The sequence below is a fragment of the Crinia signifera genome, chromosome 4 (assembly GCF_055691185.1).
Source record: "Crinia signifera chromosome 4, ASM5569118v1, whole genome shotgun sequence".
In the NCBI taxonomy this organism is placed as follows: domain Eukaryota; kingdom Metazoa; phylum Chordata; class Amphibia; order Anura; family Myobatrachidae; genus Crinia; species Crinia signifera.
In genome coordinates this window covers 334,701,971-334,727,005 of record NC_139220.1, presented here as the reverse complement: position 1 = coordinate 334,727,005, position 25,035 = coordinate 334,701,971, and the positions used below count along the sequence as shown (strand labels likewise).

At 45.2% G+C, this 25,035-nt stretch overlaps 1 long non-coding RNA gene across 2 annotated transcripts; it reads left to right on the top strand.

Moving 5' to 3' along the window:
• The first annotated feature begins 924 nt into the window (after window positions 1-924).
• LOC146072886 (uncharacterized) lies at window positions 925-18,463 on the top strand. Of its 2 annotated transcripts, none has more exons than XR_014473258.1 (5): window positions 925-1,170; window positions 1,316-1,408; window positions 3,767-3,787; window positions 15,580-15,690; window positions 18,357-18,463. It is a non-coding gene; the product is annotated as an uncharacterized LOC146072886 (long non-coding RNA). The 2 variants fall into 2 exon arrangements; XR_014473259.1 differs by having other exon boundaries at window positions 15,580-15,693.
• The last annotated feature ends 6,572 nt before the right edge of the window (window positions 18,464-25,035 follow it).

The window sequence follows — 25,035 nt, the reverse complement described above, 5'->3', positions numbered from 1 at the left end:
ATGTGTGTGTAGTTCCAGATCATATATTATTAGGCTGTATAATCCCACCTCAAATGTAATGTATGTATTTCCCAGGACTTTATTCATGTAAGCATTGTACCATTGGCAATCTCCACAGGGGGGTTTACAATTCTTTGTAAACCTCTGGGCTCTAGCAGACTTTGTGGAACCGGCCACCACAGGGGGTGATCAGCCCATAATGTAATCAGCCGATTATTGTTCCTGCTGTTTACATGAGGGGGATAGCTGAAGGACAATCACCACAGGGGGTGATCAAATTCCCCTACTATCAACAGGAAGGTTGTCCACAGGGGGTGACCACCACATAATGTAATCAGACTGTGTTTTGTATATTGTGTTGACTCTGCTATGCATATCTTGGCCACTTCCAGACTTTCTGGAACCGACCCCAGCAGGGGGCAGAAGCAGATGGGCAGCAGCAGTACCTGGGAGGGGGGATAAACCTGACTTGAATCCACCAATAGGGATTGAGTGCAAGCCCACTGATGGTATGGAGAAGCGTGGGAAATAGGAAGTTTTTAAAATGACTGGCACACAAGCCAGGAGGGAGAATTGATGGACTGTCCTGGACTAAGAGGTTATGCTCTGTCTAGGTATCGTGTGGACTTATATGCTATCACTGCTGTGTGGGCTAAGTGATAGTTTGCCCTGTGGAACTGATCTGGGACTGTGACTATACAAGGACTGTCTGTTTGGGCCTGCTACCCGATAACGTTTATATGCTACATTTGCCTCTTTTTCCTGTCTTCATCTACTTTCGTGTGCTGTGATAAAAATAAACCATATTTTGGTTTCATCTGCTCGGTGTCTGAGTGATTGAGGAACTCGTACCCTCACACTGACCACACAGGAAGCGCTGGCAGAATCTGGGACAATGGAGCACTTTAAATGAGAAGGGGGCCCATGTGTATGGTCAGATTGGGCCCCCACCATCTTCAGCAGGGCATTGTACCAAGCTCAGGGAGGGCAGAAACCTCCAATGGAGCAGAAGGGCCAAAGTACCAGAGTCTATATCACAAGCAGGTCTCCGGGAACATGGTGCTTGTGTCACATCTCCATTGTGCATGAGCGAATCACTACAAAATGGTCAGGCGGCCATTTTCCCAGTGATTTTTGCTGCTGTGCTGCCGTCACGGGACTGGCAGAGAGGTGAGTATGATTAAGTGATGCCGGATGTGTGGTGTGTGGGGTGTGGGGTGTGGGGTGTGCCCCCCCCCTCCCCCCCCTCCCCCCCCCCTTGCACTCATTATAGAGAGAAAAAAACCTGTAAAACATCTTTTTTTCTCTTTTTCAGATCACAGTGTTGCCCGGCGTGTCCGTCTCTCCATCACAGTAATATTCATCATTGCTGCTCTCTTACTGGGCATTCACTGGTGTCACAAAAAGGGTCAGTATTATCCGTACTCTTAGCCGGGGTAAATGCACAAGAGATCTCTCTCTGTGGGGTCCATTTATCATTCCATATTTGCGACTAAATCCCTGAAAAACACCCATTTGTATCACCCGAATGTATCAGGAGGGACCGAACCAGGAAACTCCGGTCCCTGCTGCGCTCCCTCCTGCACTGCCGCCGGCCGTAGCATCGCATCTCCTATGGGCTCTGGATCGAACTGCCGCCGGGGCAGTCAGCGGGTGTGTGTGTGGGGGGGGGTCATTGCTTAACCATGAATGTGCAGACTACAATGTCCGGCTCAGCACATCACAGGGCAAAACTGAGGCGTTCTCAGGTGTCTTAGCTGGCCATGCGCCCTGTGCGAGGACAGGGTGGGCAGCTGATATCCGGTGATGTCAGCTGCCCACCACCGGCAGCAGCGTCACTGCCTTATATCCATGGGAACGCCCAGCATTTTCATGCATCTTTCCCATGGGCTCATCCACCCGGCGCAGTTCCCCATGCCCGTTTGTACCCGGTCTCTGCACATGCACAGAAATACATCAAACATCTTTCCCCTGTGTGAATGTGTGGGGGCCAAACGGACCAGAATAAGGGCCTCAGTGCAGTGTGAGGACAGGAGACATGACAGGTATGTGGGGAATTATACTCAGGGCCGTTTCTAGAGGCGGACAAGCCGTGCAGCCGCCCGGGGAGCTGCACGGCTTGTCCGCCTCTGTTGAACAGCCGGGGTGCCCGGCAGCTCCCCCCACGCCACTGAACCCCCCTTCCTCCGCCTCTCCCCGTCCACTGCCCCAGCCACAGATGATTTCGTTTGGAGGGGAGAGGAGCGCATAGAGCGTCTCTCCTTCCCCTCGCTGTGTCACTGGGCTGTTAGCCAATCAGAGCTTGCGGGCCGGCAGCCAATCAGGAGCCAGCCCGCGAGGTATGATTGGCTGACAGCCCAGTCACAGTCTGGGACATAGTGAAGGGGAAGGAGAGACGCGCTATGTGCTCCCCTCCCCTCCCCTGGAAAGCAGCAACAGCAGCGGCGGCGGGGGACTGGTGGGGGACTCGGAGACCCGGACTCTGCTCTCCCCAGCAGCAGCAACGGTGAGTTGTGCTGCTGCTGGGATATTATATTCTGGCACTGTGGGGCATATAGGTCTGGCACTGAGGGGGGCATATGTGTGGCACTGTGGGGGCATATTTGACACTGTGGGGGCATATATGTGTGGCACTATGGGGGCATAGCTGTCACTGTGGGGGCATATATGTGTGGCACTGTGGGGGCATATGTGTGGCACTGTGGGGACATATGGGTGGCACTGTGGGGGCATATGTGTGGCACTGTGGGGGCATATCTGGCACTGTGGGGGCATATCTGTGCCACTGTGGGGGCATATTTGGCACTGTGGGGGCATATATGTGTGGCACTGTGGAGACATAACTGGCACTGTGGGGCATATATGTGTGGCACTGTGGGGGCATAACTGGCACTGTGGGGGCATATCTGTGCCACTGTGGGGGCATATTTGGCACTGTGTGGGCATATTTGGCACTGTGGGGGCATATATGTGTGGCACTGTGGGGGCATAGCTGTCACTGTGGGGGCATATGTGTGTGGCACTGTGGGGGCATATGTGTGGCACTGTGGGGGCATATCTGCCACTGTGGGGGCATATATGTATGGCACTGTGGGGGCATATCTAGGACTGTGGGGGCATATTAGTAAATGGCATCAGTTGTGCGGCAGCGGCGCGTGGGGCATAATGTGTAATAGGCATTCCGTTGTGGGGAGTATTGTGTAATTGCCATCATGGTGTGCGGCGTAATATGTAATTGTCTTCACAGTGTGTGACATAATGTGTAATTGTCATCACAGTGTGCGGCGTAATGTGTCACGGATAAAAAGTGTATAATGATTCAAGTAGCCTGTCATTGTTTGGCCTTGATCTGTGAGGCGTACTAGGTCACTGTGTGGGCCTTTATATTTTTATGTCACTGTGTGGCCTTCAGCCCGCCAACTTAAGTGCGGGAGGACAATGACAATTCCTGCGGTAACAAATGTCTGGTCATGCGGGTTGCAATAGTGAGATGTAAGGTAATTGTTTTCCTGCTAGATCACGCCCCTTATAATAAGCCACAGCCCTTTTTAAAAGAAACCACGCCCCCTATTTTGGCGCGCGCGCCTTCGCCGCGTGCAATTTCTTCTATGTCATGTTGTGTATTTTTTTTTTTTGGGGGGGGGGGGGGGGGGGGGGGGGCATTTTTATTTCTTTGCCCTGGGAGCTAAATTGTCTAGAAACGGTCCTGATTATACTGTATGCTTCGAGAGCTGTAATAATGTCTATCTCTTCTCTTCTGCTGCAGCACTCAGAGCCAAGGTGTACAGTGAGTATAACACAGCTGCTGTATGTACTAATAACTGCCTGCTGTATGTACTAATAACTGCCTGCCGTATGTACTCATAACTGCCTGCTGTATGTACTCATAACTGCCTGCTGTATGTACTAATAACTGCCTGCTGTATGTACTCATAACTGCCTGCTGTATGTACTCATAACTGCCTGCTGTATGTACTAATAACTGCCTGCTGTATGTACTAATAACTGCCTGCTGTATGTACTCATAACTGCCTGCTGTATGTACTAATAACTGCCTGCTGTATGTACTCATAACTGCCTGCTGTATGTACTAATAACTGCACGGTGTATGTACTAATAACTGCCTGCTGTATGTACTCATAACTGCCTGCTGTATGTACTCATAACTGCCTGCTGTATGTACTAATAACTGCCTGCTGTATGTACTAATAACTGCCTGCTGTATGTACTCATAACTGCCTGCTGTATGTACTAATAACTGCCTGCTGTATGTACTAATAACTGCCTGCTGTATGTATGTACTCATAACTGCCTGCTGTATGTACTAATAACTGCCTGCTGTATGTACTAATAACTGCCTGCTGTATGTACTCATAACTGCCTGCTGTATGTACTAATAACTGCCTGCTGTATGTACTCATAACTGCCTGCTGTATGTACTCATAACTGCCTGCTGTATGTACTAATAACTGCCTGCTGTATGTACTCATAACTGCCTGCTGTATGTACTCATAACTGCCTGCTGTATGTACTAATAACTGCCTGCTGTATGTACTAATAACTGCCTGCTGTATGTACTCATAACTGCCTGCTGTATGTACTAATAACTGCCTGCTGTATGTACTCATAACTGCCTGCTGTATGTACTAATAACTGCACGGTGTATGTACTAATAACTGCCTGCTGTATGTACTCATAACTGCCTGCTGTATGTACTAATAACTGCCTGCTGTATGTACTAATAACTGCCTGCTGTATGTACTAATAACTGCCTGCTGTATGTACTCATAACTACCTGCTGTATGTACTAATAACTGCCTGCTGTATGTACTAATAACTGCCTGCTGTATGTACTCATAACTGCCTGCTGTATGTACTAATAACTGCCTGCTGTATGTACTCATAACTGCCTGCTGTATGTACTCATAACTGCCTGCTGTATGTACTCATAACTGCCTGCTGTATGTACTCATAACTGCCTGCTGTATGTACTCATAACTGCATGGTGTATGTACTCATAACTGCCTGCTGTATGTACTAATAACTGCCTGCTGTATGTACTAATAACTGCCTGCTGTATGTACTAATAACTGCCTGCTGTATGTACTAATAACTGCCTGCTGTATGTACTCATAACTGCCTGCTGTATGTACTAATAACTGCCTGCTGTATGTACTCATAACTGCCTGCTGTATGTACTAATAACTGCACGGTGTATGTACTAATAACTGCCTGCTGTATGTACTAATAACTGCCTGCTGTATGTACTAATAACTGCCTGCTGTATGTACTAATAACTGCCTGCTGTATGTACTCATAACTGCCTGCTGTATGTACTAATAACTGCATGGTGTATGTACTAATAACTGCATGGTGTATGTACTAATAACTGCCTGCTGTATGTACTAATAACTGCCTGCTGTATGTACTAATAACTGCCTGCTGTATGTACTCATAACTGCCTGCTGTATGTACTAATAACTGCCTGCTGTATGTACTAATAACTGCCTGCTGTATGTACTAATAACTGCCTGCTGTATGTACTAATAACTGCCTGCTGTATGTACTAATAACTGCCTGCTGTATGTACTAATAACTGCCTGCTGTATGTACTCATAACTGCCTGCAGTATGTACTAATAACTGCCTGCTGTATGTACTCATAACTGCCTGCTGTATGTACTAATAACTGCCTGCTGTATGTACTCATAACTGCCTGCTGTATGTACTAATAACTGCCTGCTGTATGTACTCATAACTGCCTGCTGTATGTACTAATAACTGCCTGCTGTATGTACTCATAACTGCCTGCTGTATGTACTAATAACTGCCTGCTGTATGTACTCATAACTGCCTGCTGTATGTACTAATAACTGCACGGTGTATGTACTAATAACTGCCTGCTGTATGTACTCATAACTGCCTGCTGTATGTACTCATAACTGCCTGCTGTATGTACTCATAACTGCCTGCTGTATGTACTAATAACTGCCTGCTGTATGTACTCATAACTGCCTGCTGTATGTACTCATAACTGCCTGCTGTATGTACTCATAACTGCCTGCTGTATGTACTCATAACTGCCTGCTGTATGTACTCATAACTGCCTGCTGTATGTACTAATAACTGCCTGCTGTATGTACTCATAACTGCCTGCTGTATGTACTAATAACTGCCTGCTGTATGTACTAATAACTGCCTGCTGTATGTACTAATAACTGCCTGCTGTATGTACTAATAACTGCCTGCTGTATGTACTAATAACTGCCTGCTGTATGTACTAATAACTGCCTGCTGTATGTACTCATAACTGCCTGCTGTATGTACTAATAACTGCCTGCTGTATGTACTAATAACTGCCTGCTGTATGTACTAATAACTGCCTGCTGTATGTACTCATAACTGCCTGCTGTATGTACTCATAACTGCCTGCTGTATGTACTCATAACTGCCTGCTGTATGTACTCATAACTGCCTGCTGTATGTACTCATAACTGCCTGCTGTATGTACTCATAACTGCTTGCTGTATGTACTCATAACTGCCTGCTGTATGTACTCATAACTGCCTGCTGTATGTACTCATAACTGCCTGCTGTATGTACTCATAACTGCCTGCTGTATGTACTCATAACTGCCTGCTGTATGTACTAATAACTGCCTGCTGTATGTACTCATAACTGCCTGCTGTATGTACTCATAACTGCCTGCTGTATGTACTCATAACTGCCTGCTGTATGTACTAATAACTGCCTGCTGTATGTACTAATAACTGCCTGCTGTATGTACTCATAACTGCCTGCTGTATGTACTAATAACTGCCTGCTGTATGTACTCATAACTGCCTGCTGTATGTACTCATAACTGCCTGCTGTATGTACTAATAACTGCCTGCTGTATGTACTAATAACTGCCTGCTGTATGTACTAATAACTGCCTGCTGTATGTACTAATAACTGCCTGCTGTATGTACTAATAACTGCCTGCTGTATGTACTAATAACTGCCTGCTGTATGTACTAATAACTGCCTGCTGTATGTACTCATAACTGCCTGCTGTATGTACTAATAACTGCACGGTGTATGTACTAATAACTGCCTGCTGTATGTACTCATAACTGCCTGCTGTATGTACTAATAACTGCCTGCTGTATGTACTAATAACTGCCTGCTGTATGTACTAATAACTGCCTGCTGTATGTACTCATAACTGCCTGCTGTATGTACTAATAACTGCCTGCTGTATGTACTAATAACTGCCTGCTGTATGTACTCATAACTGCCTGCTGTATGTACTAATAACTGCCTGCTGTATGTACTCATAACTGCCTGCTGTATGTACTAATAACTGCCTGCTGTATGTACTAATAACTGCCTGCTGTATGTACTAATAACTGCCTGCTGTATGTACTAATAACTGCCTGCTGTATGTACTAATAACTGCCTGCTGTATGTACTAATAACTGCCTGCTGTATGTACTCATAACTGCCTGCTGTATGTACTAATAACTGCCTGCTGTATGTACTAATAACTGCCTGCTGTATGTACTCATAACTGCCTGCTGTATGTACTCATAACTGCCTGCTGTATGTACTCATAACTGCCTGCTGTATGTACTCATAACTGCCTGCTGTATGTACTCATAACTGCCTGCTGTATGTACTCATAACTGCCTGCTGTATGTACTAATAACTGCCTGCTGTATGTACTCATAACTGCCTGCTGTATGTAGTCATAACTGCCTGCTGTATGTACTCATAACTGCCTGCTGTATGTACTAATAACTGCCTGCTGTATGTACTCATAACTGCCTGCTGTATGTACTAATAACTGCCTGCTGTATGTACTCATAACTGCCTGCTGTATGTACTAATAACTGCCTGCTGTATGTACTAATAACTGCCTGCTGTATGTACTAATAACTGCCTGCTGTATGTACTCATAACTGCCTGCTGTATGTACTAATAACTGCACGGTGTATGTACTAATAACTGCCTGCTGTATGTACTCATAACTGCCTGCTGTATGTACTAATAACTGCCTGCTGTATGTACTAATAACTGCCTGCTGTATGTACTAATAACTGCCTGCTGTATGTACTCATAACTGCCTGCTGTATGTACTAATAACTGCCTGCTGTATGTACTCATAACTGCCTGCTGTATGTACTAATAACTGCCTGCTGTATGTACTCATAACTGCCTGCTGTATGTACTAATAACTGCCTGCTGTATGTACTAATAACTGCCTGCTGTATGTACTAATAACTGCCTGCTGTATGTACTAATAACTGCCTGCTGTATGTACTAATAACTGCCTGCTCTATGTACTAATAACTGCCTGCTGTATGTACTCATAACTGCCTGCTGTATGTACTCATAACTGCCTGCTGTATGTACTAATAACTGCCTGCTGTATGTACTAATAACTGCCTGCTCTATGTACTAATAACTGCCTGCTGTATGTACTCATAACTGCCTGCTGTATGTACTAATAACTGCCTGCTGTATGTACTCATAACTGCCTGCTGTATGTACTCATAACTGCCTGCTGTATGTACTCATAACTGCCTGCTGTATGTACTAATAACTGCCTGCTGTATGTACTCATAACTGCCTGCTGTATGTACTAATAACTGCCTGCTGTATGTACTCATAACTGCCTGCTGTATGTACTAATAACTGCCTGCTGTATGTACTCATAACTGCCTGCTGTATGTACTCATAACTGCCTGCTGTATGTACTCATAACTGCCTGCTGTATGTACTCATAACTGCCTGCTGTATGTACTAATAACTGCCTGCTGTATGTACTCATAACTGCCTGCTGTATGTACTCATAACTGCCTGCTGTATGTACTCATAACTGCCTGCTGTATGTACTAATAACTGTCTGCTGTATGTACTAATAACTGCCTGCTGTATGTACTCATAACTGCCTGCTGTATGTACTCATAACTGCCTGCTGTATGTACTAATAACTGCCTGCTGTATGTACTCATAACTGCCTGCTGTATGTACTCATAACTGCCTGCTGTATGTACTAATAACTGCCTGCTGTATGTACTAATAACTGCCTGCTGTATGTACTAATAACTGCCTGCTGTATGTACTAATAACTGCCTGCTGTATGTACTAATAACTGCCTGCTGTATGTACTAATAACTGCCTGCTGTATGTACTAATAACTGCCTGCTGTATGTACTCATAACTGCCTGCTGTATGTACTAATAACTGCACGGTGTATGTACTAATAACTGCCTGCTGTATGTACTCATAACTGCCTGCTGTATGTACTAATAACTGCCTGCTGTATGTACTAATAACTGCCTGCTGTATGTACTAATAACTGCCTGCTGTATGTACTCATAACTGCCTGCTGTATGTACTAATAACTGCCTGCTGTATGTACTAATAACTGCCTGCTGTATGTACTCATAACTGCCTGCTGTATGTACTAATAACTGCCTGCTGTATGTACTCATAACTGCCTGCTGTATGTACTAATAACTGCCTGCTGTATGTACTAATAACTGCCTGCTGTATGTACTCATAACTGCCTGCTGTATGTACTAATAACTGCACGGTGTATGTACTAATAACTGCCTGCTGTATGTACTCATAACTGCCTGCTGTATGTACTAATAACTGCCTGCTGTATGTACTAATAACTGCCTGCTGTATGTACTAATAACTGCCTGCTGTATGTACTAATAACTGCCTGCTGTATGTACTCATAACTGCCTGCTGTATGTACTAATAACTGCCTGCTGTATGTACTCATAACTGCCTGCTGTATGTACTAATAACTGCACGGTGTATGTACTAATAACTGCCTGCTGTATGTACTCATAACTGCCTGCTGTATGTACTAATAACTGCCTGCTGTATGTACTAATAACTGCCTGCTGTATGTACTAATAACTGCCTGCTGTATGTACTCATAACTGCCTGCTGTATGTACTAATAACTGCCTGCTGTATGTACTAATAACTGCCTGCTGTATGTACTCATAACTGCCTGCTGTATGTACTAATAACTGCCTGCTGTATGTACTCATAACTGCCTGCTGTATGTACTAATAACTGCCTGCTGTATGTACTCATAACTGCCTGCTGTATGTACTAATAACTGCCTGCTGTATGTACTAATAACTGCCTGCTGTATGTACTAATAACTGCCTGCTGTATGTACTAATAACTGCCTGCTGTATGTACTCATAACTGCCTGCTGTATGTACTAATAACTGCCTGCTGTATGTACTCATAACTGCCTGCTGTATGTACTCATAACTGCCTGCTGTATGTACTAATAACTGCACGGTGTATGTACTAATAACTGTGTGCTGTATGTACTAATAACTGCCTGCTGTATGTACTAATAACTGCCTGCTGTATGTACTCATAACTGCCTGCTGTATGTACTCATAACTGCCTGCTGTATGTACTCATAACTGCCTGCTGTATGTACTCATAACTGCCTGCTGTATGTACTAATAACTGCCTGCTGTATGTACTAATAACTGCCTGCTGTATGTACTAATAACTGCCTGCTGTATGTACTCATAACTGCACGGTGTATGTACTAATAACTGCCTGCTGTATGTACTAATAACTGCCTGCTGTATGTACTAATAACTCTGTGCTGTATGTACTAATAACTGCCTGCCGTATGTACTCATAACTGCCTGCTGTATGTACTAATAACTGCCTGCTGTATGTACTAATAACTGCACGGTGTATGTACTAATAACTGCCTGCTGTATGTACTCATAACTGCCTGCTGTATGTACTAATAACTGCCTGCTGTATGTACTAATAACTGCACGGTGTATGTACTAATAACTGCGTGCTGTATGTACTAATAACTGCCTGCTGTATGTACTAATAACTGCACGGTGTATGTACTAATAACTGTGTGCTGTATGTACTAATAACTGCCTGCTGTATGTACTAATAACTGCCTGCTGTATGTACTCATAACTGCCTGCTGTATGTACTCATAACTGCACGGTGTATGTACTCATAACTGCCTGCTGTATGTACTAATAACTGCCTGCTGTATGTACTAATAACTCTGTGCTGTATGTACTAATAACTGCCTGCTGTATGTACTAATAACTGCACGGTGTATGTACTAATAACTCTGTGCTGTATGTACTCATAACTGCCTGCTGTATGTACTAATAACTGTGCTGTATGTACTAATAACTGCCTGCTGTATGTACTAATAACTGCCTGCTGTATGTACTCATAACTGCCTGCTGTAGGTACTAATAACTGCCTGCTGTATGTACTAATAACTGCCTGCTGTATGTACTCATAACTGCCTGCTGTATGTACTAATAACTGCCTGCTGTATGTACTCATAACTGCCTGCTGTATGTACTAATAACTGCCTGCTGTATGTACTCATAACTGCCTGCTGTATGTACTAATAACTGCCTGCTGTATGTACTAATAACTGCCTGCTGTATGTACTAATAACTGCCTGCTGTATGTACTAATAACTGCCTGCTGTATGTACTAATAACTGCCTGCTGTATGTACTCATAACTACCTGCTGTATGTACTAATAACTGCCTGCTGTATGTACTAATAACTGCCTGCTGTATGTACTCATAACTGCCTGCTGTATGTACTCATAACTGCCTGCTGTATGTACTAATAACTGCACGGTGTATGTACTAATAACTGTGTGCTGTATGTACTAATAACTGCCTGCTGTATGTACTAATAACTGCCTGCTGTATGTACTCATAACTGCCTGCTGTATGTACTCATAACTGCCTGCTGTATGTACTCATAACTGCCTGCTGTATGTACTAATAACTGCCTGCTGTATGTACTAATAACTGCCTGCTGTATGTACTAATAACTGCCTGCTGTATGTACTCATAACTGCACGGTGTATGTACTAATAACTGCCTGCTGTATGTACTAATAACTGCCTGCTGTATGTACTAATAACTCTGTGCTGTATGTACTAATAACTGCCTGCCGTATGTACTCATAACTGCCTGCTGTATGTACTAATAACTGCCTGCTGTATGTACTAATAACTGCACGGTGTATGTACTAATAACTGCCTGCTGTATGTACTCATAACTGCCTGCTGTATGTACTAATAACTGCCTGCTGTATGTACTAATAACTGCACGGTGTATGTACTAATAACTGTGTGCTGTATGTACTAATAACTGCCTGCTGTATGTACTAATAACTGCACGGTGTATGTACTAATAACTGTGTGCTGTATGTACTAATAACTGCCTGCTGTATGTACTAATAACTGCCTGCTGTATGTACTCATAACTGCCTGCTGTATGTACTCATAACTGCCTGCTGTATGTACTCATAACTGCACGGTGTATGTACTCATAACTGCCTGCTGTATGTACTAATAACTGCCTGCTGTATGTACTAATAACTCTGTGCTGTATGTACTAATAACTGCCTGCTGTATGTACTAATAACTGCACGGTGTATGTACTAATAACTCTGTGCTGTATGTACTAATAACTGCCTGCTGTATGTACTAATAACTGCATGGTGCATGTACTTATAGCTGCATGCTGTATGTACTAATAACTGTGTGCTGTATGTACTAATAACTGCACGGTGTACGCACTAATAACTGCACGGTGTATGTACTAATAACTGCATGGTGTATGTACTAATAGCTGCATGGTGTATGTACTAATAGCTGCATGGTGTATGTACTAATAGCTGCATGGTGTATGTACTAATAACTGCCTGCTGTATGTACTAATAACTGCACGGTGTATGTACTAATAACTCTGTGCTGTATGTACTAATAACTGCCTGCTGTATGTACTAATAACTGACGGCTGTAAGTACTAAGAACTGCACGATGTATGTACTAATAACTGCATGTTGTATGTACTAATAACTGCACGGTGTATGTAGTAATAACTGCACGGTGTATGTACTAATAACTGCACGGTGTATGTACTAATAGCTGCATGGTGTATGTACTAATAACTGCCTGCTGTATGTACTAATAACTGCACGATGTATGTACTAATAACTGCATGGTGTATGTACTAATAACTGCATGGTGTATGTACTAATAACTGCACGGTGTATGTACTAATAGCTGCATGGTGTATGTACTAATATTTGCCTGCTGTATGTACTAATAACTGCACGGTGTATGTACTAATAACTGCCTGCTGTATGTACTAATAACTGCACGGTGTATGTACTAATAACTCTGTGCTGTATGTACTAATAACTGCCTGCTGTATGTACTAATAACTGCATGGTGCATGTACTTATAGCTGCATGCTGTATGTACTAATAACTGTGTGCTGTATGTACTAATAACTGTGTGCTGTAGGTACTAAGAACTGCATGGTGTACGCACTAATAACTGCACGGTGTATGTACTAATAACTGCATGGTGTATGTACTAATAGCTGCATGGTGTATGTACTAATAGCTGCATGGTGTATGTACTAATAACTGCCTGCTGTATGTACTAATAACTGCACGGTGTATGTACTAATAACTCTGTGCTGTTTGTACTAATAACTGCCTGCTGTATGTACTAATAACTGACGGCTGTAAGTACTAAGAACTGCACGATGTATGTACTAATAACTGCATGTTGTATGTACTAATAACTGCACGGTGTATGTAGTAATAACTGCACGGTGTATGTACTAATAACTGCACGGTGTATGTACTAATAGCTGCATGGTGTATGTACTAATAACTGCCTGCTGTATGTACTAATAACTGCACGATGTATGTACTAATAACTGCATGGTGTATGTACTAATAACTGCATGGTGTATGTACTAATAACTGCACGGTGTATGTACTAATAGCTGCATGGTGTATGTACTAATATTTGCCTGCTGTATGTACTAATAACTGCACGGTGTATGTACTAATAACTGCCTGCTGTATGTACTAATAACTGCACGGTGTATGTACTAATAACTGCCTGCTGTATGTACTAATAACTGCACGGTGTATGTTCTAATAACTCTGTGCTGTATGTACTAATAACTGCCTGCTGTATGTACTAATAACTGTGTGCTGTATGTACTAATAACTGTGTGCTGTATGTACTAATAACTGTGTGCTGTAGGTACTAAGAACTGCACGGTGTACGCACTAATAACTGCACGGTGTATGTACTAATAACTGCAAGGTGTATGTACTAATAACTGCAAGGTGTATGTACTAATAACTGCATGGTGTATGTACTAATAACTGCACAGTGTATGTACTAATAACTGCATGGTGTATGTACTAATAGCTGCATGGTGTATGTACTAATAACTGCACGGTGTATGTACTAATAACTGCCTGCTGTATGTACTAATAACTGCACGGTGTATGTACTAATAACTCTGTGCTGTATGTACTAATAACTGCCTGCTGTATGTACTAATAACTGCCGGCTGTAAGTACTAAGAACTGCACGATGTATGTACTAATAACTGCATGTTGTATGTACTAATAACTGCATGTTGTATGTACTAATAACTGCACGGTGTATGTACTAATAACTGCACGGTGTATGTACTAATAACTGCCTGCTGTATGTACTAATAACTGCACGATGTATGTACTAATTACTGCATGTTGTATGTACTAATAACTGCATGTTGTATGTACTAATAACTGCACGGTGTATGTACTAATAACTGCACGGTGTATGTACTAATAACTGCATGGTGTACAGTATGTACTAATATCTGCACGGTGTATGTACTAATAACTGCCTGCTGTATGTACTAATAACTGCACGATGTATGTACTAATAACTGCATGCTGTATGTACTAATAACTGCACGGTGTATGTACTAATAACTGCACGGTGTATGTACTAATAACTGCACTGTGTATGTACTAATAACTGCACGGTGTATGTACTAATAACTGCACGGTGTACAGTATGTACTAATAACTGCATGTTGTATGTACTAATAACTGCACGGTGTATGTACTAATAACTGCCTGCTGTATGTACTAATAACTGCACGATGTATGTACTAATAACTGCATGCTGTATGTACTAATAACTGCACGGTGTATGTACTAATAACTGCACGGTGTATGTACTAATAACTGCATGGTGTACAGTATGTACTAATATCTGCACGGTGTATGTACTAATAACTGCACGGTGTATGTACTAATAACTACGTGCTGTATGTACTAATAAATGGATGCTATATATACTAATAACTGCACGCTATATATACTAATAACTGCACGCTATATATACTAATAACTGCATGCAGTGTGTACTACATGCCATAGTCATGCCCATTTTGGACCCAGGGATCATTTTTCTTTCTTCTTCATGCCCCAGATTTTCCTGCTCCTGTCTTTTCAAGAGGAGGTTGTCAACGGTGCTGGCGTTCTCACCTACGGGGTGTTTTCTTCTGCTTCTGCTGACTCCTCCTCGTCTTCTGGTTTCTAGACACCTGTGTTCTCCTCCACTTCTGTTGCTCCACTTTCTTCCTCATGTTCCTGTCCTCCCTCCCATCCTTTGGTTGTTTTACCATTGCCCAAGCTGAATGTGTCTGCCATTCTTTCAGATGACTGCTTGTCTTCTGCTGCTCTAAGTGGTAAGTCCGGCATTCAGGAAAGAGTTGATGACCAGCCTCCACATGACTATGAGGAGTTTGCAGTCTAAGGTCCCTTTGAAGGTAGTGAGTATGAGCTATTGACTATTGTTGATTCCCTTCCCAAGTCTAGCACCAATATAAGTTTTTTTTTTCTGGATCTTCTGATCTCCAGTGGCTGCTTGTTCGGTTGATTGCACTAGAGCTACTGTAGCTAGGAAGCAGTGGTGCAAGTAGAATTTTTTTCTTGGTGGTACTGATAGCCTCCACCAAAAATGGGCATGGTCATGTGTCATCAGGGGGCGTGGTCACACAAAGCTAGAGGAGTGACTAAATGACAATAGAGGCGTGGACACAGGAGACAGGGAATGAGAAACAGGGAATTACTGGGGGTGGGTTGGCTCTTGCTTGGGGGAGAGCCAGGCAGCTTGTGCTTACAATAGTGGAGCCTGCTCTTCATGCTGTCGGCGCTGCTGATGCCTGTCAGTGTGACAGGCTAAATCAGCAGTAGCCGGTAGCTGCATACAGCACCAATCATAACGCTGGGTGGGGGGGCTGCGGATGCATTATATTTAGACTTAAAATAAAAATAGAAATGACAGTGGATCAGGGGTAAGTGGTACTGCGTACCTGCAACATATTTCTTACAGGTACTCCGTACCACGCCGTACCCCCTTACTTGCAACACTGCTAGGAAGTGTGGTGCACATGCTGAGCAAGCTGATGACTCAGAGTTACAATCTGATGCCCTGCATTGTGGCAATACAGCTGTGACTTAGGGCTGCATTAGAGCTGTTTGAGGCAGGAGTGAAATGTGTAGATCTCTCCTCACTCACTGAGTCATCTGACGATGTCCTTGGCTGGTCCTTGGCTGATCCAGAAGCTTTGAGATTGAATCAGCTTTTAGGCCACTTCCTTTGCATCTGAAGTCGATGCAATATTTGGAATTTAAGTTGTTGAAAATTACGTGTCCATGGATTGTGCTGTATCTTGTGCCTGGTTTTAGAAATACTCTATGTTCTTTCATCAGTGCATACTGTACGTGCTTGTAACAGAGCTGGCATTTTGTTAAAGTGTCCCATGCATTTCCAAATAATGTCCCCTTTGTCCTGTGACACTCGTCTTCCTAGGAGTTTTCACGGCGCATAAGTTGTGGTGTAAACAGATTCATCTAGGTTCCGAATCTTGCTTCACCACCAACTGTAATTACAGGAAAATGATGGTACTCCTATGGGGGACACATCCGCAAGTGTAAGTAGAGACACTGATACTGCAGAGACGGACTCATTCTATTTCCAGCTACAGGATCTCTCTATGCAGGCCTGGACTAATGGGGCAGACACACCTTGTGATGTCTACTTAGTGATGTGGGCTAAGCAGCGGCGGCTCCTACCTGTGTCTAGGAGGGGGTTGCTGCTGGCTGCGTAATGTGTAGGTGTGGCAAGTGATGTGTAGGTGTGGCCAGTGATGTGTGGGTGTGGCTAGTGCTATCTGGGTGTGGTCACTGCTATGTAGATGTGGCCAGTGCTATCTGGGTGTGGCCAGTACTATGTAGGTGTGTCCAGTACTGTCTGGGTGTGGCTAGTACTATGTAAGTTTGGCCAGTGCTGTCCAGGTACTGTATGGCCAGTGCTATTTATGCATGGCCAGTGCTATGTATGTGTGACCAGTACTGTTTGGGTGTGGCCAGTCTAGGTTTGACTAGTGCTATGTAGGTGTGGTCAGTGCTATGTAAGTGTGACCAGTACTGTCTGGGTGTGGCCAGTGCTATGTAGATGTGGCCAGTGCTATGTAGATTTGGCCAGTGGTATGTAGGTGTGGCCAGTGCTAAGCAGGTGTGGTCAGTGCTATGTAGGTGTGGTCAGTGCTATGCAGGTGTGGTCAGTGCTATGTAGGTGTGGCCAGTGCTACGTAGGTGTGGCCAGAGCTATGTAGATGTGGCCAGTGCTATGTAGATTTGGCCAGTGGTATGTAGGTGTGGCCAGTGCTAAGCAGGTGTGGTCAGTGCTATGTAGGAGTGGTCAGTGCTATGCAGGTGTGGTCAGTGCTATGTAGGTGTGGCCAATGCTATGTAGGTGTGGCCAGTGCTATGTAGATTTGTCCGGTGCTATGTAGATTTGTCCGGTGCTATGTAGATTTGTCCGGTGCTATGTAGATTTGGCCAGTGCTATGTAGATTTGGCCAGTGCTATGTAGATTTGGCCAGTGGTATATAGGTGTGGCCAGTGCTAAGCAGGTGTGGTAGTGCTATGTAGGTGTGGTCAGTGCTATGCAGGTGTGGTCAGTGCTATGTAGATTTTGCCAGTGGTATGTAGGTGTGGCCAGTGCTATGCAGGTGTGTTCAGTGCTATGTAGGTGTGGCCAGTGCTATGTAGGTGTGGTCAGTGCTATGTAGATGTGGCCAATTCTATGTAGGTGTGGCCAGTGCACATTAAAAGTGGGAAAGTAAAAATAAATTGTTGCTATTGTGTGGTCATCTTCAGGCTGTCCCAACAATAGGCCTGTTCTTGTGTGGGGAGTAATCCCATTCACCCCATTGTTAATCGATGAGACTAAGACTGGTGACCAGACCAACGCCACCATTTGCTCCATATACAGTATAACGCTGCAGATTACACAGTTTCATGTTAATGCCAAATAGTTCTCACTATTTCCAGCCACACGTTGTATTTCCTGCCTTCATGTGCTGCATTGCATGTTTTCTGCTTTGACCTAAATTTGTAAACTCTTTTTTGATATATTTATTTTTAGACCCCATACAGAGACAGGACATCATGGGGGCGTCATAACGAAGACAGAAGAGAAAGATATTGTTAACCAACAAGTGTACATTATAAATATATTCCCTTCCACCACTATGCTCCATTGTCTTCATCCTGCCTGCGTTACGGCGGGTGCTAATTAGACCTCCAACCTCCACACTATAATGAACTATCTCTCTATCGCCATAGCAAGGCATAGACCAGAGGTTCCCAAATGCGGTCCTTATGGCCCCTCAACGTTCCAGGTTCTAAGTATAACCATGCTTGACCATAGGTGACGTAATTAGTGCCTCAGTGAATTTGATTTAACCATAGTGCCACAGATAAATGTAAAGCCTGGACTGTTGGGGTGCCTTGAGGGCCTACGTTTGGGGACTCTAACACTCAGCAATAGCTAAGAAGCCTTTCGGCATATTGCAGAAGGTTCTGGACTGGTCCATCTCTTCCTGGGCCTGATTTAAGGTTGGGAGTGAATTGAAAAAAGGAGCAAAACAAAATGAGTAATTTGCAGCTGGGGTAGATGTAATATATGCGTAGAGATCTGGAGGCATATTTACCACTATCTGCACTCAAAATGCAGTTGGGATGAGACATTTTTGCCCCATTTTATAATTTGTTAATGAAAATAACTGCTTGCATTTAATAAAGTTGAAGTTCATTACAGAGGGCCTAATTCAAACCGGATCGCAGGACAAATCTGTTCTCAAAATAGGCAAAACCATGCGCACTGCAGATGGGGCAGATGTAACATGTGCAGAGAGAGTTAGATTTGGGGGAGTTATTTTGTTTCTGTGCAGAGTAAATACTGGCTGCTTTATTCTTACACTGCAATGTAGATTTCAGTTTTACATTTCCGATGTCATTCGCATTTGGCTGCCAAGTTTTCCGGCAGCCAAATCCGGATGAGGTTTGAGGCATCGCACAGAACAGTCAGATCCCCCCTCCTGCCTATAACCAGCCCCGGGCTCATTGATGCTGCCCTGGTTGCAGAAATACAGTTGGAAAATTCAAATGGGGTCCAGCTGTATTTCTATAACCAGCACCAGGCTCTTGGCCCAGTCCTGGTTCCCAAAATATGGGGGATAAAAGGAGACAGCCAGCGGTGCCATGCCACAAACGGGGGACACTTTTTTATATTAGTTCCCTTGGTCCAAAATACGGCACTTTGGCTGGTCAGATCGGGTCGGCTCGCTGAGGGAGTGGGGACCCATCCAAAAAAGGGGATATCTCCCCCAGGGATCCCCTGGCATGGGCTGAAGCCTGGGGCTGTCCAAAACGTCCCCGGGCGGTGGACACCGGGCTGATAAAGAGTTAAATAAAAAAGTGTAAAAAATAGATCTTGGGTTCTGTAGTATAACTACAAGGCCCAGCAAGCCTCCGCCACATGATGGCACTTGAAAAACCACAAGTCCCAGCATGCAGGACATTAATTGGGCCTCTGAGACTTATAGTCCCATTATAGAAAAAATACTGAAATTAATGACCCAGGCACAAGACACAAATAAAGTTTATTACACCCTTCACGCAGCCATACTCACCCATCTTGATCATGTAGGTTCAGTCCACTTGTACATGTAGAATCCAATAGGGTACCTGTGAAAATATTACTCACCATCCATCGCGTCCTCTTCTTTCCATATAGGCATCCAGGGGTTAAAAGAAACCACTAAAATAGCCTGGTCCAAATGAACTGAAGGAAGCCCATGTATACACGTGGGCTCCGTGTCCCCCTGCGACTCCTGTGACTACAGGACCCGGAAGCCAATCAGGGAGCACTATAGCAGCAGCACTCCCTTGATTGGCTGATCTCTCTGAATCCCCACTTAAGTAGGCGGGGGAACTTTGTGGTTTCCAAAACTACCATGTATAATTAGGTGAGACCACACACTTCAGTGCTAGGACCTGCAGGCTGTATGTCCCAGCAGCTATGGCATCAGCATACTATGTGCTGCACCTGGAGTTCAGTTCCTGGTAAGGAGTGATTCAGTTTTCTTATGTCTACTGTATAATTGTAACATTAATATATAAATATATAGATGTGGGGTATACGTATGCTGAAAAAGCGCACATGATAATACACCTTTGAAGGGAACGAAACGGGGATAAATTGAGAATCATTATTTTGATAAAGCCATGAATGTCGAGGTCTCATTGAAGCAGTGTGGGAGGGTGTGCGAAAGTGGGGAGCACATTAAAGTACACTGGAAGTGACCCTAGTACTTTCCCCCACAGCCCCCTGCTCACCATGAGGGGTAAGTCTGGAAACAGCCCTGGTGATCTCCCCCCACAGTCCCCTGCTCACCATGAGGGGTAGGCCTGGGAACAGCCCTGGTGCTCTCCCCCCACAGCCCCCAGCTCACCATGAGGGGTAGGCCTGAGAGCAGCCCTGGTGCTCTCCCCCCACAGTCCCCTGCTCACCATGAGGGGTAGGCCTGGGAACAGCCCTGGTGCTCTCCCCCCATAGCCCCCAGCTCACCATGCGCGGTAGGCCTGGGAACAGTCCTGGTGCTCTTCCCCCACAGCCCCCAGCTCACCATGAGGAGTAGGTCTGGGAACAGTCCTGGTGCTCTCCCCCCACAGCCCCCAGCTCACCATGAGGAGTAGGTCTGGGAACAGTCCTGGTGCTCTCCCCCCACAGCCCCCAGCTCACCATGAGGAGTAGGTCTGGAAACAGCCCTGGTGCTCTCCCCCCACAGTCCCCAGCTCACCATGAGGAGTAGGCCTGGGAACAGTCCTGGTACTCTCCCCCACAGCTCCCTGCTCATCATGAGGGGTCCTGATGTCAGAGGGGTGGGGGGCCTGGTCCTGGTGTGCTGATTACAACTCACCCTAACAAACCAGCTCTCAGGGCCGGCGCCACCACTAGGCAGGTCTAGGCATTTGCCTAGGGCGCCGGCCACTGGAGGGCAGTAGTGAGCTAAAAAGCTCTCCCACCGCATCAGCAGAGGAGCAGGACAGAGAGCCGGAGGAAGGAGCAGGAGCAGGTGTTCGGTAAGTGAACACTCTCCCCCTCCCTCTCCCCCCCCCAGCAGCATAGCTGCCACATCGCGCACCCCTTCTCCCCCCCCCCCACCCCGGCGGCCGGGTAGCCATACCGCAGACACCACCCCCCGTCCCCCCCCCCCCCACCACCACGACCGGGCAGACACAGACACCACGCGAAACCCCCCCCCCCCCCCCAGCAGTTGAGCGCCGGGGCACCCCTCCCGCCCTGCCAGCTCTAATTTTGACTTTATAGAGCTGTGTCCGAACTCAGCTCCCATTTCATTGTCCGAGTTGTACAATTAAAGTGGGCAAAACAAAGTCACTAATGTAAACGCTGGTATTGGGAATTCAAAACAGATTCACTTTATGAAAGAATGACCACACAGAGGAAGATATGTACTAAGCTTTGTAGGGAGATAAGGAAGCTGCCAATCAGCTCCTAACTGTCATGTTAGTCTGGGAGCCAGATGTACTAAGCTTTCCAAAGTGATAGAATAGAAAGTGCTAAATCACCAGCCAATCAGCTCCTGTCACAGGCTGTGTTTTAAAAATGACAGGAAAAAGCTGATTGGTTGGTGAGTTATCACTCTCCATTTTATCACTTTTCAAACGTTAGTACATCTGGCCCTGGGTTTGCCCCCAGTGGTAAGCAACACAGAATGTGGGCCCACTTGTTACTTTCTGTGACTTATCCATTGATATACTGTATACTGTAACTGCATAATCACTACTGTCACATTCATTCTGAGGACCCCCCTCGTCGTTCACACAATGTGATGTCAGCCTCCTGCTTCTCTCTCAGTGCTGGAGATGGCTGTATTCTCTGGTCAGCAGCCGTCACTCGCACAGAGCTGCCGTGGTTTATTCTATGTACGGAAGGCGAGCCTGTGGCTTGTGGCGGTGACATCACCTCAGATGTCACGTAGGACATGGACAATATGAGATCTTAGTGGCGGTGAGGTAGCACTCAGAACCTTTTCTCAAGGCTTAATGTTTCCTGTGGAGACATTATTAGCCGTGGGAATTACACAGACACACACACACAGTCACAGAGACACACACACAGTCACAGAGACACACACAGTCACAGAGACATACACACACAGTCACAGAGAGACACACACACACACAGTCACATACACTGACCCATACACACACACAGTCACAGAGACACTGACCCATACACACACACACAGTCACAGAGACAGAGACACATACACATACACACACACACACACACACAGTCACAGAGACACATACACATACACACACACAGTCACAGAGACACACACAGACATAGACACACACAGTCACAGAGACACACACAGTCACAGAGACACACACACACACATACACAGACACATACATACACACACACACACACACACTATACAGTACACTAATACAAATAAAAAATAATCACGTATACAATTATAATGAGCCTGTCAAAATGACGCCACAACATACCTCCCGACATTGGTGGCAGAGGAGGAGGGACCCTCGCGCATGCGAGGTGTGAGCCCCCATTTTCCCCAATGTGGGGGTCCCGGCCATGCTCCCAGCCCCTCTGCCTCACTGCCCCCGGGACAGTCCCCTCAAAAAAAAAAAAAAAATTGGGACTGTACTGCAAAAATCAGAACAGTTGGGAGATATGTAACATTAATATCAGTGAATGATTTGCACTGGAATTGCTCTGTCAGGCTCCATCTAGTGGTCATCAGCGTGCAACACAGTTGAATTCCCCCCATAGAGGTGAGGAGCAGCCTATTATTACATAGGATGTAAGGGTCACGCAATGCTTATTGACACAACTGTCACTATCTCAATATGTGGCCAATACAGAGGAGTAAGAGAGGATCACATGCCAGCACTTCCCATGTCAGTCTTCTAACAAAGAATTCAGACGTCGCTCAGGGGACGCGCACACGTGACCGGCGCTGCTATCAATGGTCAGCACTGTCAGACCCTCTGCCTACACCACGACGTGACTCGCCAGGGCTCCGGCCGCCCGGGTATCACCTATATTTCCACCAAAGGAGACTTCGCTACCTAAAGGAACAGGTATCAATTCTCTAATTATCCATCCAAGCAGACTAATCAGGGCCGGCGCCACCACTAGGCAGCTCTAGGCATTTGCCTAGGGCGCCGGCACCTGGAGGGCAGCAGTTCGCCCCTCACCCCCAGCACTGTGGTACCTGTGTAAAAAAAACTTCCGTCCCCGGCGTCCCTGCTGAGTGCTGGTGCGTGCAGGGGTGTCCGTGCCGGCGGGGGAGCCTGCGGCGCTGTTATTGTGTATACGCTTGTCGCGCCCGGCGGGGTCCCTACAGTGAATAGAAAATAACTAGCGCTATGCGCACGGGGTTATTTTCTATTCACTGTAGGGACCCCGCCGGGCGCGACAAGCTTATACACAATAACAGCGCCGCAGCCTCCCCCGGCGGCACGGACACCCCTGCACGCACCAGCACTCAGCAGGGACGCCGGGGACGGAAGTTTTTTTTACACAGGTACCAACCTTCCCCCCCCCCCCCGGCACCGGGGCGCCCCCACCCCGACTTGCCTGGGGCGCTCCGGTGCCTTACACCGGCCCTGAGACTAATACCATACCTCCCAACATTACCCTCTCCATGTTTTTTGAGAGTCTGGCTCACCGCTCACTGGTCTGTGTCCCTGTGATCTCGCTGGAGTGCTCACCACTTTTTCTTATCTCCTCATTTCTGACTTCCTCAGTATTCAACGTGTGGCCAGCTCGCCGGCCCCTTTTGCGAACTTAGCATAATTATGTGAGTTCAAATGGGAGAGCTGTAACTGGAGACATCTGTTATCTCCTGCTCTCTACGTGAGCTGGTCAGACTGGGATATTCTCAGCATCGTGTTCCTCACATTTGTGGACTTGTATTTTTTTACAAAGGTTTAGAAAGGTAAATGTTTTGTTCAGTATTTATTTTACAATAAATGGCTGTGTGACTATTTTAATTGGGTTTGTGCAGACGGGTGTATTTTGTTCTGTTTGGCCTTTATCCTTGTGTTGTGCTTTTAGCATTGTTTCTTTGCCCTGTGTTTTTATTTAATTTATTTTATATTTGTTAGTGTGTTTAAAAGCCTGTTTGGGGGTTAGGAGAGGAAGAAGAGAGGAAGCATGGGAAATTACTAGGAGCATTCCAAAATGATTTCTTATTGGTTACCATTAAAATAACTTATTAATTCCAAATAAATTAATATAGAAGTACAGCATTATGGCACTTGCAATAAATACATTAGAGTACATTTTTTAAAATTTATAAGCCATAAAAAAACAAAAAAAATAACAACTTTAAGAAAGATAACCTTACAGTTCACCTAAAAAAGATGCCGAGGGAAAAATGGAGAACTGCTCTAAAAAAAGAAACCAGCAGGACTCGCAATTTGTGCATTGAATACACTTTTGGAGAGAGACACTAAAATCCCCATTGAACAGAAATGGGGAGAAGTGCAGGGTGAACTGAGTTAGCTTCGCAAAATATTTTTGGAGAAGCAACAGAGCTGAATACAGGGAAGCACAAAATAGGAGAGAAAAGTTCACTACTCTCCAAAAAACATGCACACTCACGGACCGTAAATAACGGTGAGTGTGCATGTTTTTTGGAGAGTAGTGAACTTTTCTCTCCTATTTTGTGCTTCCCTGTATTCAGCTCTGTTGCTTC